At 37.7% G+C, this 14,204-nt stretch overlaps 1 non-coding gene across 1 annotated transcript; it reads right to left on the reverse strand.

Annotated features, from left to right (window-relative positions):
* Positions 1–13,636: 13,636 nt before the first annotated feature.
* On the reverse strand, positions 13,637–13,710 carry TRNAA-CGC (transfer RNA alanine (anticodon CGC)). The gene has a single exon. It is a non-coding gene; the product is annotated as a tRNA-Ala (tRNA).
* Between the last annotated feature and the right edge of the window lie 494 nt (positions 13,711–14,204).

The following is a 14,204-nucleotide window of genomic DNA, read 5'->3' on the forward strand; positions in this document are numbered from 1 at the left end:
CCTGGGATCGAACCCCGGACCTTCCAGTCCGTAGCCAGCTGCTCTATCAACTGAGCTACCTGGCCGCCACAGGTTTTGATTTACCTAGAGAAAATCAAAATTCGAATGGGATTTAATTGACTGTTAAACGATTAGAAGAAATACAGTACTTTAGTACAATAAAATATTAATTGACTTACTAAAATTCTATGTCACTAATGTTAGGAACAGTTGAACGGAGCCGCTATTTTCAGTGCGGTAAACAAATGACGATTGCAAAGCATGTTTTATAGTACCGTAAAGAATTTGCAGTTTGAAATGTTGCCAAACAAAGAAACAAATGCTAGTAAAGTGATAAAAAATAAATGCTAGGGAAGTGATAAAAACAAATACTAGAGAAGTGATAAAATTGTGCGATATGCAGCCATGATTGATTGAAAGACGTCCTTTCGTACCATTTTATTAGTCAAAAGTAGTAGGCCTATGACGTAGTAAAAGTGTGGACTAATAATCAGATAAAAGGAGTCTAAAATTACTTGCTTAAATTTTTATGAAAGAAAGTCATAAATTTAGCCACCTTTGTTGCTCAGATATTTTTGGCACCTCTTTAAGAAACAGTCAAAGACTCGTATTAGTTTTCGTTAGAAAATAGTATGAAACTTCTGACGGATACTAAATTTCATGTCTTCCAGTGTGTGTGTGGGTCACATTTTAATTAAACTCAGAGACAAAAGTTGCATGGAGATAGATGAGAGGACTGAGGGTTTAAAAAAATCCTTACTCATACTTCTGTCGTGATTGAGCATTTTCTTAATTTCTATCCTCAAAATATTCAAGTATCATTGAAATTACTCCAAATTCCATTAATGATGTTCCATATGTACTGTAAATTCCAATTAGAGTGATGTTAATTAATTTTTCACAACATGATATTTTAAAGTGCAGTTGTCTCAAAACTTTAAATTTTGAATTGTTTCCCTTTTGAACTCGACCGTCGATAATTACACTTTTCCCCTTCCATAATCTCTATTCCTTTCCTATATTTCGGGCTTTCTCCGATTTAGAGTCGGCTGCAAGCCGTGGTATTAGTCATTAGTTGCTGGTGGTAGTGCTATGTACCATGGACTCGCCGCTGGGCTCATGGTAGCTCGTGAGACCAGGGTAGAGGGACCGCTGTGATGCTACGTGGAAAGGTAAAGGGATTTTGCACTCTGCAGGCTGTAGAGAAGTTCGGGGGGGCCCGCAGGAGAATCTGTAGCGCGGGGGGCCTTAGGGCATGCACACCATTCCATTTCGGGTAATACAAAATTGGTCCATCCAAGCGGCCTACGTGCTAGGGCAGTTTCAGCTGTGCCCTCCTCTCTAAGGGGCTAATATATAATATATTATCACCTCTTCTTCTAACAACACCATATCAGCAACAAATCTTATGCACTTTTTTCTTTTTCCTCCTACTATCACCCCTGCCATGTTCTGAAAACGGTTTTTCTCTAAATTCTCGAGGTAGATTTTGAACAGGTAGGTAATAAATGGCATCCTTGTCGTATACTCTTCTCTATATTTCACCTCCCTGTGATATTATTTCTCATACCCTTACTTTAACTCATTGTTTCGTATGAAGATTATCTTGACAGCCACCTCTTTTTCCAATTCAAATCAATTTTATTTAGGGTCCCCATAACTTTATTCCAGTCCACTCTGTCAAAAGCCTTTCCCACGTCCACAGATACTACATAGCTTGGCAGATAATATGGGAACAATTAAAGAACCCTTTCTACGACAGCACACAGAATACCACATTGACAATAGACAAAATTAGAATTTTAACACAGGTGAGGAACGGTGTTTTAATAATTAGGGACGCTATTCCTGTACATCTCATAAATCTAGGTCTTGGGACCTCTAATTTTGTTTATATGGCATTTTTTTTATTAAAATCTAATTTCTCGGCCTGTTTTTATCCACTCCATCAGTGAACTGAACATGAAGGTAGACTGTTCCAGATTCTAGACTGCATACTTCGAACGACACTCCTGATGTTTCCCACACACATAACGTTTCTTTTGGGCAAGAATATTAGTAGACGCTTCGAATTTGTTTACAATGTCCGGAACGCGTTTCCCTGGTTACCATCTTTGTAACTGTGATGGCCATATTAGGCGGGCTCTCCTTCCAGGGTGCAGTGTTGGCTCTACTGTTAGCGCGTCTCGTCTAATTACATTACATCACCGCGTTTTCTATTCACGACGGACATCGTCGGGTGTCCTGCAAGTGGTCTTGTGTTCAAACACAGGGAATCAGTGAAATGTGTCGTCTGATACTTCTGGCTGACCGTGAGAATAATGTGACATGCGAGCTTTAAGAAATCGCATTAGATTAAATGTACCTAATACAGATGAATTTAATAGAAACATCGATGTATAGACTACTTTCCTTCACAATATCATCGTCTTCATAATCACGTCGCGTATTGGGTCTGGTGGTGTGCTATGGTCTTCGTTCATTACGTGTGTTATTCCTAGCGAAATGTAGTTAAAATAATAGGCTATATTTAAAATGTTTATGGTATAAAACAGTTATATTACCGGTTGTTCTGTATAGTTCTGAAACTTGGACTCTCACTTTGAGAGAGGAACAGAGATTAAGGGTGTTTGAGAATAAGGTTCTTAGGAAAATATTTAGGGCTAAAAGGGATGAAGTTACAGAAGAATGGAGAAAGTTACGCAACGCAGAACTGCACGCATTGTATTCTTCACCTGACATAATTAGGAACATTAAATCCAGACGTTTGAGATGGGCAGGGCATGTAGCACGTATGGGCGAATCCAGAAATGCATATAGAGTGTTAGTTGGGAGGCCGGAGGGAGAAAGACCTTTGGGGAGGCCCAGACGCAGATGGGAGGATAATATTAATATGGATTTGAGGGAGGTGGGATATGATGATAGAGACTGGATTAATCTTGTTCAGAATAGGGACCGATGGCGGGCTTATGTGAGGGCGACAATGAACCTGCGGGTTCCTTAAAAGCATTGGTAAGTAAGTTATATGTTAAATGCAGTGCAGAAAATAATTTTATTCGTTCGACTGAAGCTTAGTTAATTAACGACTTCTGACCAAAGGATCACAAGCTGGATCCTCAAAAATCTTAATTGATTTTTTGGAAGAAGACAATGTTCCGATACTTCTTTATCGCTGTTATAATTCCATGGATTTTCCGTGACCGTAATGTCACCTGCTGGAACTTGTTTATAATCAACTACTGAGAAAACGTCATTGCATATTACCAGTAGATTATCATTATCATCCATTGAGGTAGTTTCACTATACAGTAATCTACTTAGGTAGTTACAATATAGCCTATAGTAAACTTCGTAGTTTCACTATAATATACTGTAGTTTCACTATCACTGAGATAGCTTAACTATCATCTACTGAGGTAGTTTCACTATCTACTAAACTAAATTCGCTGTCATCTAAATGAAAGTTTTCACTAACCTCAGTTCTCATTAATATAGGACAAGACCGTATACTGACAATTCCTCATTATTGGCTACCGAGAGTTCCTCATTAATAGCGATCTACATACACCGAGATAGGCTATTCCTTTTTATTATCTACCGAAGTATTCCTCTTTATCACCTATCGAGATATTCCTCTTTATTACCTACCGGCATATTTCTTTTTATTACCTACCGAGAACATCTATTATCAGGCAGTACATCTCACTTGACGATATGTGTCTGAGGAAGAATAAATTGTTTGTATACATCTGAAGTCTGATTAGTGTAATATGTAGCTAGTCAGCGATGTATGCAACGGAGGGGGAAAGGGACTAGCCACCCTACTCCATTATTTCCTGGCTTATTGCCTCATAAGTGGTGTCTTGTTGATGTAACTTGTGAGGTTCAGACTTGCTTCGGACAGTTGACTAAACAACCTACTGAAATATTCCAAATTATTATGTATCGAGGGTTTCTCATTACCTGCCGAGATTTTATTATTTATAGCAAGTCCCTTATTATTATTATTATTATTATTATTATTATTATTATTATTATTATTATTATTATTTACGGAAGTTTGTCATTTTTGTTTACTGAGAATGCCATATTACTATCTAGTGAGAGTTTATTTCTTTTACAGGTAGGCCTACTTGAGTTCTTCATTGTTACCCACTGACTTTCTCATTGTAGCATATTGAGATTTCTTCATTGATATCTACTGAGAATTCTTAACTGTTATCTACTGAAAATTCCTCATTTATTCCTTCATAAAGTACCTCTTTGATACCTACAGACAGTCCCTCATTGTTAACCAGCGATACTTTCTCGTTCTTATCAGCCGAAAGTTTAATTTTTATCCAGGAGTCTCTCATTATGGCTTAAGAGGATACTTCATTTTTATTTATTGCGAATTTCATATTATTACCTATTGAGAGTTTTTTAATACTTGAGTTCCTCATTGTTACACACTGAGAGTTATTCACTGTGACATCGTATTGAGAGGTGCTCATTGTTATATACTGAAAGTAACTCACTGTAACATACCATATTGAGAGTTCCTCCATGTTGCCTATTGAGAGTTCCTCGTTGCTGTCAACCGAGAGCCCCTCGTCGTTACCTACCGAAAGCTCCCTATCGTTACCTACCGAGAGCTTCTCGTTGCCTACCAAGAGCTTCTAATTGTTGCCTCCTGAGAACTCGTTGTTGCCTACCGAGAGCTCCTCGTCGTTGCCTACCGAAAGTTCCTTGTTGTTGTCTCGTAACAACTCCCTGTTGTTACCTACCGAAAACTTCTCGTTGTTGTTTGCCGAGAGCTCGTTTTCTACCGAGAGCTTCTCGTTGTTTTTACCGAGAGTCCGCGTTGTTGCCTACCGAGAGTTCCTCATTGTTGTCTACTGAGAACTCGTTTTTCACCGAGAGCTACTCGTTGTCTACCGAGAGCGCCTCTCTAACTATTACAAGCTCTTCGTTGTTTTTTACCGAGACCGCTTCGTTGTTGAGGTCTCTTCGTTGCTGTCTACTGAGAGCATCTCCGTTGTTAACTTCTCGTTGTTGCCTACCGAGACCTCCTCGTTAACTATTGAGAACTCATTATCTACTGCGAGTTCATTTTTTATACTGGAATTCCTCATTATTAAGAGTTATAAGTTATTACAGTAATTACTGAGAATTTATTTTTTATTCTTGAATTTCTTGTTGCTACTTAATGAGAGTTCAATATTCATTCAGAGTAACTATTCTTCCTATTCTTGTATTTCCTTTTCATCTTCTGGATGAATGGAAGAGAAGGTCTTACGGCTTTAACTCTGCCAGAATAAATAAAGCATTATTATTATTATTATTATTATTATTATTATTATTATTATTATTATTATTATTAATTAGAGATTTCCTCATTATTTATCTTTTATGGTTCTTTACTCCTATATAGAGATCAAGAAAACAATGGAGGATCATAGCTCTGATCTATCATCTACTGAGAGATAGATAATAACTATGTACAGAGAAATATAAAGACCACTAAAGAATCGTGATCTACAGAGAGAGAGAGAACATCGACGGCCATATCACTATGTAGGCTGCACGTAGGCCTACATTGCTTTGAAGCACTTTATTGAAGGTTTGATTACATTATCATCTTAAAGTGGAATATTTATTGATAAAATTATATTACATAAATTATCATCTTCAGCTCGGCGCAGTATCTTGTATTCTCCCTGTCTTCTTTGGCTTGAGTTTGTACATGTTGCGGACATCAGCTTTCTTCTAGCAAAGGGGAAATTTTTCTTGTCAGGCACTCACTTGGCGTGTTGAGTCAGCTGTTATCTGTGGACTGCTGAAAGAAAATATAGAAGACAATAGGCATAAAACAAGTCTTATCGGGCAGTGTTCAGGTGTAGATTTTAGACGTTGTTAAAGTAGATAAAGGCGTTTTGTATCTCTAGGTAGTAGGTCCCTTCTGTGCATGTTGTCTGAAATAAAATAATCTAGAGAACACTTGTGTGATTAATTATGATCAAATAATCACACTGGTCGTTGACAACATATTGAAGAATATATCAAACTTAATAAATTAATATACTGTACACTTATTTCACACTAAGGAATAAGGGGTCTATTAAATACTTAATATGCGTCATTTTGCAATATGCATTTTCCAAATGACACTTATTTGTGTAGTCTACTATAGTTTGAGTACCATTATATGCAATGAGACGTAATAGTCGCCTTGCGTAGAGCAGTCGAGGACATTTTACTTCTATACAAGGAACTATGTACATATGAGAAGCCTGTTGTTCCTAATTCGACCGAAGGTGAAAAGCGAGCGATGATTCATTTCTTAAGAGCAGAAGGCTATGGATCCCCTAACTCACACCCCCGATTTGTCACCATGTGACTTTTATTTGTTCTCGCCCTTAAAGACAGCTCTAGAGTAGCACAAAATCTGCAAAGATGATGAAATGAAGATCGCAGTGCTGAAATGGTTCAAGAAGCAGCCAATGGGTTTCATTCGCTGAATGTATCCGATGCTTCCCCACACAATGGGAGGCTTGTATTTTTTATTTATTTTTTATAAAAGGTAAAGGTATCCCCGTAACATGCCATGAAGGCACTTGGGGGGCATGGTGGTAGAGCCCCATGCTTTCCATGACCTCGGCACTAGAATGAGGTGGTGTGGTCGGCACCACGCTCTGACCGCCTTTTACCCCCGGGAAAGACCCGGTACTCAATTTTATAGAAGGCTGAGTGAACCTTGGGGCCGTTCTGAAAGTATGGCAACGAGAAAAAATCCTGTCACCACCTGGGATCGAACCCCGGACCTTCCGTAGCCAGCTGCTCTACCAACTGAGCTACCCGGCCGCCCATTTATTTTTTATACTGTACTTATTTACTAATAATTGTAACATAAAATATAATATAAACAGGTAACATTTTAGCTCACCCCTGAAAGAGTAGAACTCGTGCTCAGGAGCGGATTCCTGAATTTAAATTATGAAGTATATAATACAATTTGTTTTATGTCTACTATACAATAAGAATATTATATAAATTTAAAATGTATAATTTTTCATTATTTATAAAATCCATACATAACTTTTTGAATTTAATATGCCTATGGAGAATTATTCCAAGGGAACCTATTTGAATTATGTATCCTTAAACACCGATTTCTTTATATCCATCATACTTTTTGTGTACCGTAATAAAATAAATAAAGAAAGAAATCAGCTCCAAAGGTTTCATTTGATAACACCTCGTGTATCAATTGAGCTGTTCGGAGCAAAAGTGATGTAAGTCAAAATCGGGTAATGAGCAGGCTTCGAGGCTTCGAGACTTCGGACCCGATACAGTAAGTTTACTGTGCATGTACTATAGGTTGTTGATTCGCTGCAGGTAGTGAAAGATAGAGATGTGTTGAGGTAACAACGTTACTATTTAGAGTAGAGTACGGTAGTATGGGGGAACACACACATATGTACATTCTGAATATAAATATACATTACACAATGACAACGTCAAAAGAATGTGAAAAGTATTTATTCTCCTGTATTTTATAAGCATTTTTGTTTAATTATACACAGTGTTAATGGTGGAAATAAAAATATAGCAATTTCAATTTCATTTATCCTATTGGTCGTCTTTAGGAAGTGCAGTTGCAGCACCGAATTGCAATGTACTACAAGATACATTTTCAGTGTCTTAAACGTAAATATTTTTCGCTTATCTGCCAAACACAGTTTGTACTGACAAAAGCTGCTCTCTACGTCGCATGACGTGATAGGAGCAAAACGAAGAAACCTAACATCATTGCAGTCTCTAAGAGACAGTCCTTTATTCTTGGGTGACTCTATGTCCACTAATTTGCTGTTTATATTACACAGTATTCCATATCTGTTATTTTTACATAAAATTGATTTCCACGTCTGTTTTACACGTTCAGTAACCGGTGTACTTGGTGTCTCATTAAATCTGTGTCATTCCTCAACTAATTTGAGGGCTTCCGGCATCTCTTGCTCTGACTTTTCTAACCGTGTAATAGTTTCACAGTTTGAAAATAGGTTTGTATGAAAACCAAATTATTCGTCAGAACCCTCATATCCAGAGAGTTTTCCTTTGCGTATTTGTTGGCATTTATTCTACAGCACACTGTACGCTTTACCACTAGACTCAGTACGCCGTTATGCGCATTTCCCACTGAACTGCTCTATTGGGTCCGAAGTCTCGAAGCCTGGTAATGAGGTTTAAAGTAAAAATTCTGTAAAATATGTCCTTCGTGCTATCCACTGACTACTAATACTTTAAATAAATTGAATATTAATTGTTACTTTGCGCTGAAAATACAGAATGTTTACTTTAACCCTCATTACCCATTTTGACTTACACCACTTCTGCTCTGAACGGCTCAATTATTTAGTGTGAAGTATTTACAAAATGCATTTTTAATGTCCCTTTATGTTTTGATCTGTATACCGTTCCTGCGGTTTTACCTGAATATTAAAATTTTTTACTTTGTGCGCCCATTTGTGTGAATCTATTCAGATGACAGGACTCCGGGTCGTATCGTTTGCACAAAATCAGCTCTCCAACTGAATGAATGTAGGAGTTCATCCCTATACTAAACACATGCAAATTACAATGAAGAATATGAAGTATATTACTCCTATTCAGAGTTCGAACCTACAATAATGGCTTCGCCGCAGCGTCGGACTTGTACTTTAAAAATATTTTCATAATAATATATTTCATTTTAAACAGTTCAATCGAAAAACATTGTAGCGTGTTCTTACAAAGTGTCAGTAGTAACATATGATAAACCTATTCTCAATTGAGACCTTTTGACTTGTTATTTTTCAGTATACAGTATCAAAGTAAGTTAATAAAACTTCTTAATAAATTGTGATGGTAGTAATTATTGCCAAAAGAAACTGCAGTTGTGCTCGTCATAGATGTAATTATATTGTAATAGTAGTAGTAGATAGTGAACATTTTTCAGTGATTTTTATTGAGGTTATAGCGATGCTCGTAATTTGTGATATTGATGCTGGTGATGGTTTTATTTATGCTGATGATGGTTTTATTGATGCTGGTGATGGTTTCACTGATGTTGGTCATGGTTTTGGCGATGCTGGTGATGGTGTAGGTGTTACTGGTGATTGTTTCGGTGATGCTGGTGTTGGTTTCGGCAATACTGTGATGAATTCGGTGCTGCTGATGGGTGATGGTTTTGGTGATGCTGGTGGGTGATGGTTTTAGTAGTGCTGGTGACGGTTAAGGTGATGCTTGTGACGGTTTTGTTTGATGTTGGTGATGGTTAAGGTGAAGTTTGTATTGGTTTTGGTGATGCTGGTGATGGTTTTGATGATGCTTGTGATGGTTATGTTGATGCTGATGATGTTGGTGATGATTTTGGTTATGATGATAATGGTTTTGGTTATGTCGGTGATGGTTTTGATGATGCCGGTAACGGTTTGGTGACTCTGGTAATGGTTTTGGTGACGGTAATGCTTTTTGTGACGCTAGTGATGGTTTCGGTGATGTTGGTGATGGATTTTATGACAGTGTGATGGTATTGATCAGTGGTCAGCATTTCGTGATTCTCGAATCAAACCCTTAATGCACAAACAGAGCGAAGAAGGGATAAGACATGATCTCCCTCGCCTTGTTCATTCAATGTTAAGCAGTTTGGGTATGCTCTCCCTCCTATTGTCTCTTTACTGTGTATTGCGAGCTGCATTTTATATGACGCAATCTTTGTCGACCACTGGTCTTGATGATATTGGTGATGTTGTTTGGTGATGGTAGTGATGGATTTTATTAGATTGATGATGATTTTGGCGACGTTGGTGTTGAATTTTGTGATTCTGGCGATGGTTTTGGTGACGCTACTGATGGTTTTATTGACATTTGTGATGATCTTTTGTGACGCTGCTGATGGTTTCAGTGACGCTGGTAGTGGTTTCCGTGATGCTGGTGATGGTTTCAATGACGCTGGTGTTGGCTTTAGTGGTGCTGGTGATGGTTTGCGTGATGCTGGTGGTGGCTTTATTGTTGCGGATAATGTTTTTGGTGATGTTGGTGATGTGTTTGGTGGTACTGGTGATAGTTTTGGTGGTGCTAGTGATGAGTTTGGTGCTAGGGTACTGGTAATGGCTTTGGTGACGTTTTTATGGTTTGAAATAGTCTTATGTAATGTTCGAACATGAGAGAGGCAACCATGACATTACAAACTTCGTTTTATTTTATATGAAAAACTACATAATTGCAAGATCTGTGCTAAAGTCCTTAAACGGTTGAAACATGAATGAATGGGAGTGGAGAACAGCGAATATTTTCTTAACAGGGTGGAACAAACACGACAGGCCTCCTCCTTCAGGGCGAACATCTGCGAATATCGAATTTCACAATACTCGACAAACTTGAACCGAACATAATGCCTGTAATCCACGACTCCAGTTTGAGAGACGCCGATAATGGTTTGTGTGAAGCCGGTAAAAGTTTAAATGGCGTTGATAATATTTTAAGTAACGCTTATAATGGTTTGAGTGACGCTGGTAATGGTTTGAGTAACACTTATAATGGGTTGAGTGATTCTGGTAGTGGTTTGAGTGATATTGGTAATAGCTTGAAAGACGATGCTAATAGTTTCAGTGTTATTGGCAATGCTTTTATTAATTTTGCTACTGTTTTTAGTTATGATAGTAATGGTTTCAATGCTGTTGGTAATAGCTTCTGTGGTTCTGGTGTTGGTTGCAGTACTTCTGGTTTTGGTTTCAGTAGTTCTAGTATTGGTTTAAGTAGTTCTAATGTTGGTTTCAGTAGTTCTAGCATTGGTTTCAATGATTCTGATACTGGTTACAATGGTTTTCTTATTGGTTACAATGGTTCTTGTATTGATTTCAGAGATAGTGGTAATAGTTTTTTGTGACAAAAGTGTAGGTTGTAATGATGCTGGTAATAGCTTCACCGTTGCTAGTAATTATTTTAGTGATTCTAGTAATAATTGTATTGCAGGCCATTGGTTACAGTGGTGCTGATTGTTGTAGTAATGCTGGTATTGGTTTCATGATGCTGATTACACCAATAAGTAATTAATTATGATTAATAAATAATATTACTGTAACGCCAATGGATATACAGTAGGCCCTAGTTGTTGCTCTCACCGCAGTAGCAGGCGGCGCTCTTGCAGTAGGACCCGATGAGGCGGGAGTCGTGTTCCCTTCCACACTGGCTGAGGCACGTCTCGGCACCACACGCCGATGTTTGCACGTCACACGGCGTTACGTAGCTAGCATTTTCTGTCCGGCTTCGGTATCTCGCAAACATGCTTCCTGACGAGAAAAACACACCCAAGCTGTATAACGAGTATAATTTATACAAGTAGAAATCATACAAATATGAATAGATATTTGAATAATTTTTAATACGAATACAAATTTTGCAATCTTGAGATTCAGTTACAAATTCTATGACAATAACAATTCAGTGGTAATGAAGTGAGTATAAATATCTGTGGATACAAAGTAAGAATAATTTTCTGCTAATATGAAATATAAATAAAAACATATAGAAATAAAATACAATGAAAAGTGTATAATCCAGTAATAAGAGTAGAAAACACGAAATAAAAACAAATATTCCATAACAATCAAATATAAATAAAAATTGTACAAAATTAAATACGAAATTGCACAAAGGGAAATAACCTATCAAATGTGTAAAACGCAATATTATGAACGCGCACGTGCCACCCAGAACTTGAGTGGGGAGACGTGTTAAATTAATGGCTAGCCATACTAAAATTAGACTGAAAGCCACAGTGGAAAAGCGATTGCTGCCAAGCAGTCATGCCAACTGATGCAGATAAAAACATAGAACTGGTTGTACTGAATTCCAAATCAGATTTTGAACTGGGAGCTTGAAGAAGGGAATTCGATTCCAAGCATGAATAATGGAATTCCAATCCAGTCATTCATACTGTCCGACCGAGTGGTTATGTCGCAGGGTCGGCGAAACGAGGTAAGTCACGTGACACTGACTTACCTTACGAGGCCCTTTACTTATATTATTTTAAACAGTTGTATAATATTACGCAGACTTCCAATAACGAATAGCAAATATTTTCAGGAAAGAGCCTAACACTCCAGCCACTAGCCTTTACAGAGAGGTCAGCAGAAACGGGTGGGGGAAATCGAGATGCGACATAACCACTCGGACGGACAGTACTGTTCTCCAACCAGATCAACCGTGAAAGGAATGTGCTTACTATTGCGACATGTATTGAAGCGAAGTAGATTTATAATATTATCGTTATAACGTCTGTTTAAAAACCATGCGCTCTCCTGCATTTGTTATTTCCTGTATGGAGAGATTAAAAGACCAGGAGATTAACAGTGATCTAATTTTGTAACTAGGGTAGTATAAACATGTGTGTATCAATGTTATTGTTTGTGCTATGACAGCGAGCCAATAGAGATATGAGTACCCACGTGTGTGACCTTATGACATCTTATGACATCAACATTCATTCACAGCATTACTCCCTTTCGTCTCAACCGGCAGAGACTTTCTCGTGGTTGGAGCACAGTACTAAACATAGAGTTAGACAACACGATTCTTTTTCAGAAGTCCATTCCAACGATTCAATCATACCTTACGAATCGATTCTAACGATTCGTTCACGATTCTTCCCAGTCTGCGACTTCAACTATTCTTTTGAATCGTCAACGAACGACTCACAGGACACTTTCCTTTGTAAACCACGGGTAGAACAAAAATTTTCTATATCTTTCGCATAGATAGCATAAGAGGCGAGACATTGGTTTGTTTCTTTCTCATTGGCTGGAACCATTCATCATGACCTCCATTAATCTACAAAATTATCCAAGATAGTGTTTCCTAATTATAATTTATCAACTGAATCTTATTATCGAGTACATTTTTTGCATTCCATCTCTATTTAACTATGCAAATTTCAGATTCGTGTTCATTATTTTTCACACTTAAGAAATGCAGTATTTGGTTCCACTCTCGCTCGGGAGCATTCGGCACGGTTAGGAAATGTCCGCTGACAGCTTAAATCAAACAAGTAAATAGAATCGTGGATTACGATACCATGCTGATTCATTACTATTCTTTTGAACGACTATTCGTTACGATACTTTTGAACGATTCGTTGATACCACGAATCGATTCTTACGATTCTAAAAAAAATTATGGTTTATTTAACGATGCTCGCAACTGCAGAGGTTATATCAGCGTCGCCGGTGTGTCGGAATTTTCGTCCCGCAGGAGTTCTTTTACATGTCAGTAAATCTATTGACATGAGCCTGTCGCATTTAAATACACTTAAATGCCATCGACCTGGGCCGGGAACGAACCCGCAGCCTTGAGCATAGAAGGCCAGCGCTATACCAAATACGCTACCGAGACCGACCTTACGATTCTTTATTATTAGTCGTTCGAATGAACGATTCGTTCACGAATCGACCCAACTATACTAAACAGCTATTGACAGCCTCTTGCAAGTCGCTGATGTGTTTGAATGAGATATCAAGTAAAAAAAAAGTTCTGTTTCGGTATTAAATCTTTATGATTTTTTAAGGCGCCAAGCCAAGTTTAACAAATTCAATTAATATTTGAGGAGAAAAATTTGCTCCAGCGCCGGGGATCGAACCCGGGTCTCTTAGTTCTGCGTACCAAGCGCTCTGACCACTGAGCTACGCCGAATTCAATCCACGGCACTGGACCGAAAAAAAATCTTTAACATTAACAAATCCAGTTAAAATTTTATCTTATTTTCATTTTGAGCTGTTTAAAAAAAATAAGAGAACTTCATAAAAGAATTCACAATAGTATGTTTGTCTGTGAATACTCCCCAGTAATATCTATATCCTTAAGGGGATTTAAAAAAATTGGCGAATATATTACTACATTGCTATTAGTTTAACGTGGATATTATGACGGCTGAAAGCGTCAGATCGATGTCATTCTTTGTATATCCTCTATTGATAAGTTTATAATAAACAAGCTTCAGGTACCTCCATGATTTTGACACTCATCTGTTTCCATGTTGTCAAACGCCTTTAAAGTTAACAGACTACTTAGGCAGCATGTATAACAATGAATGATAAACCTTACTTGAATACTGAAAATATTTCATAATATCATAATCCTCCAAGAATTGGATTTAGACCTTTTGGGTGCTATTCATAGACATTTCG

This window comes from Periplaneta americana, chromosome 9, assembly GCF_040183065.1.
Source record: "Periplaneta americana isolate PAMFEO1 chromosome 9, P.americana_PAMFEO1_priV1, whole genome shotgun sequence".
Classification (NCBI taxonomy): Eukaryota; Metazoa; Arthropoda; class Insecta; order Blattodea; family Blattidae; genus Periplaneta; species Periplaneta americana.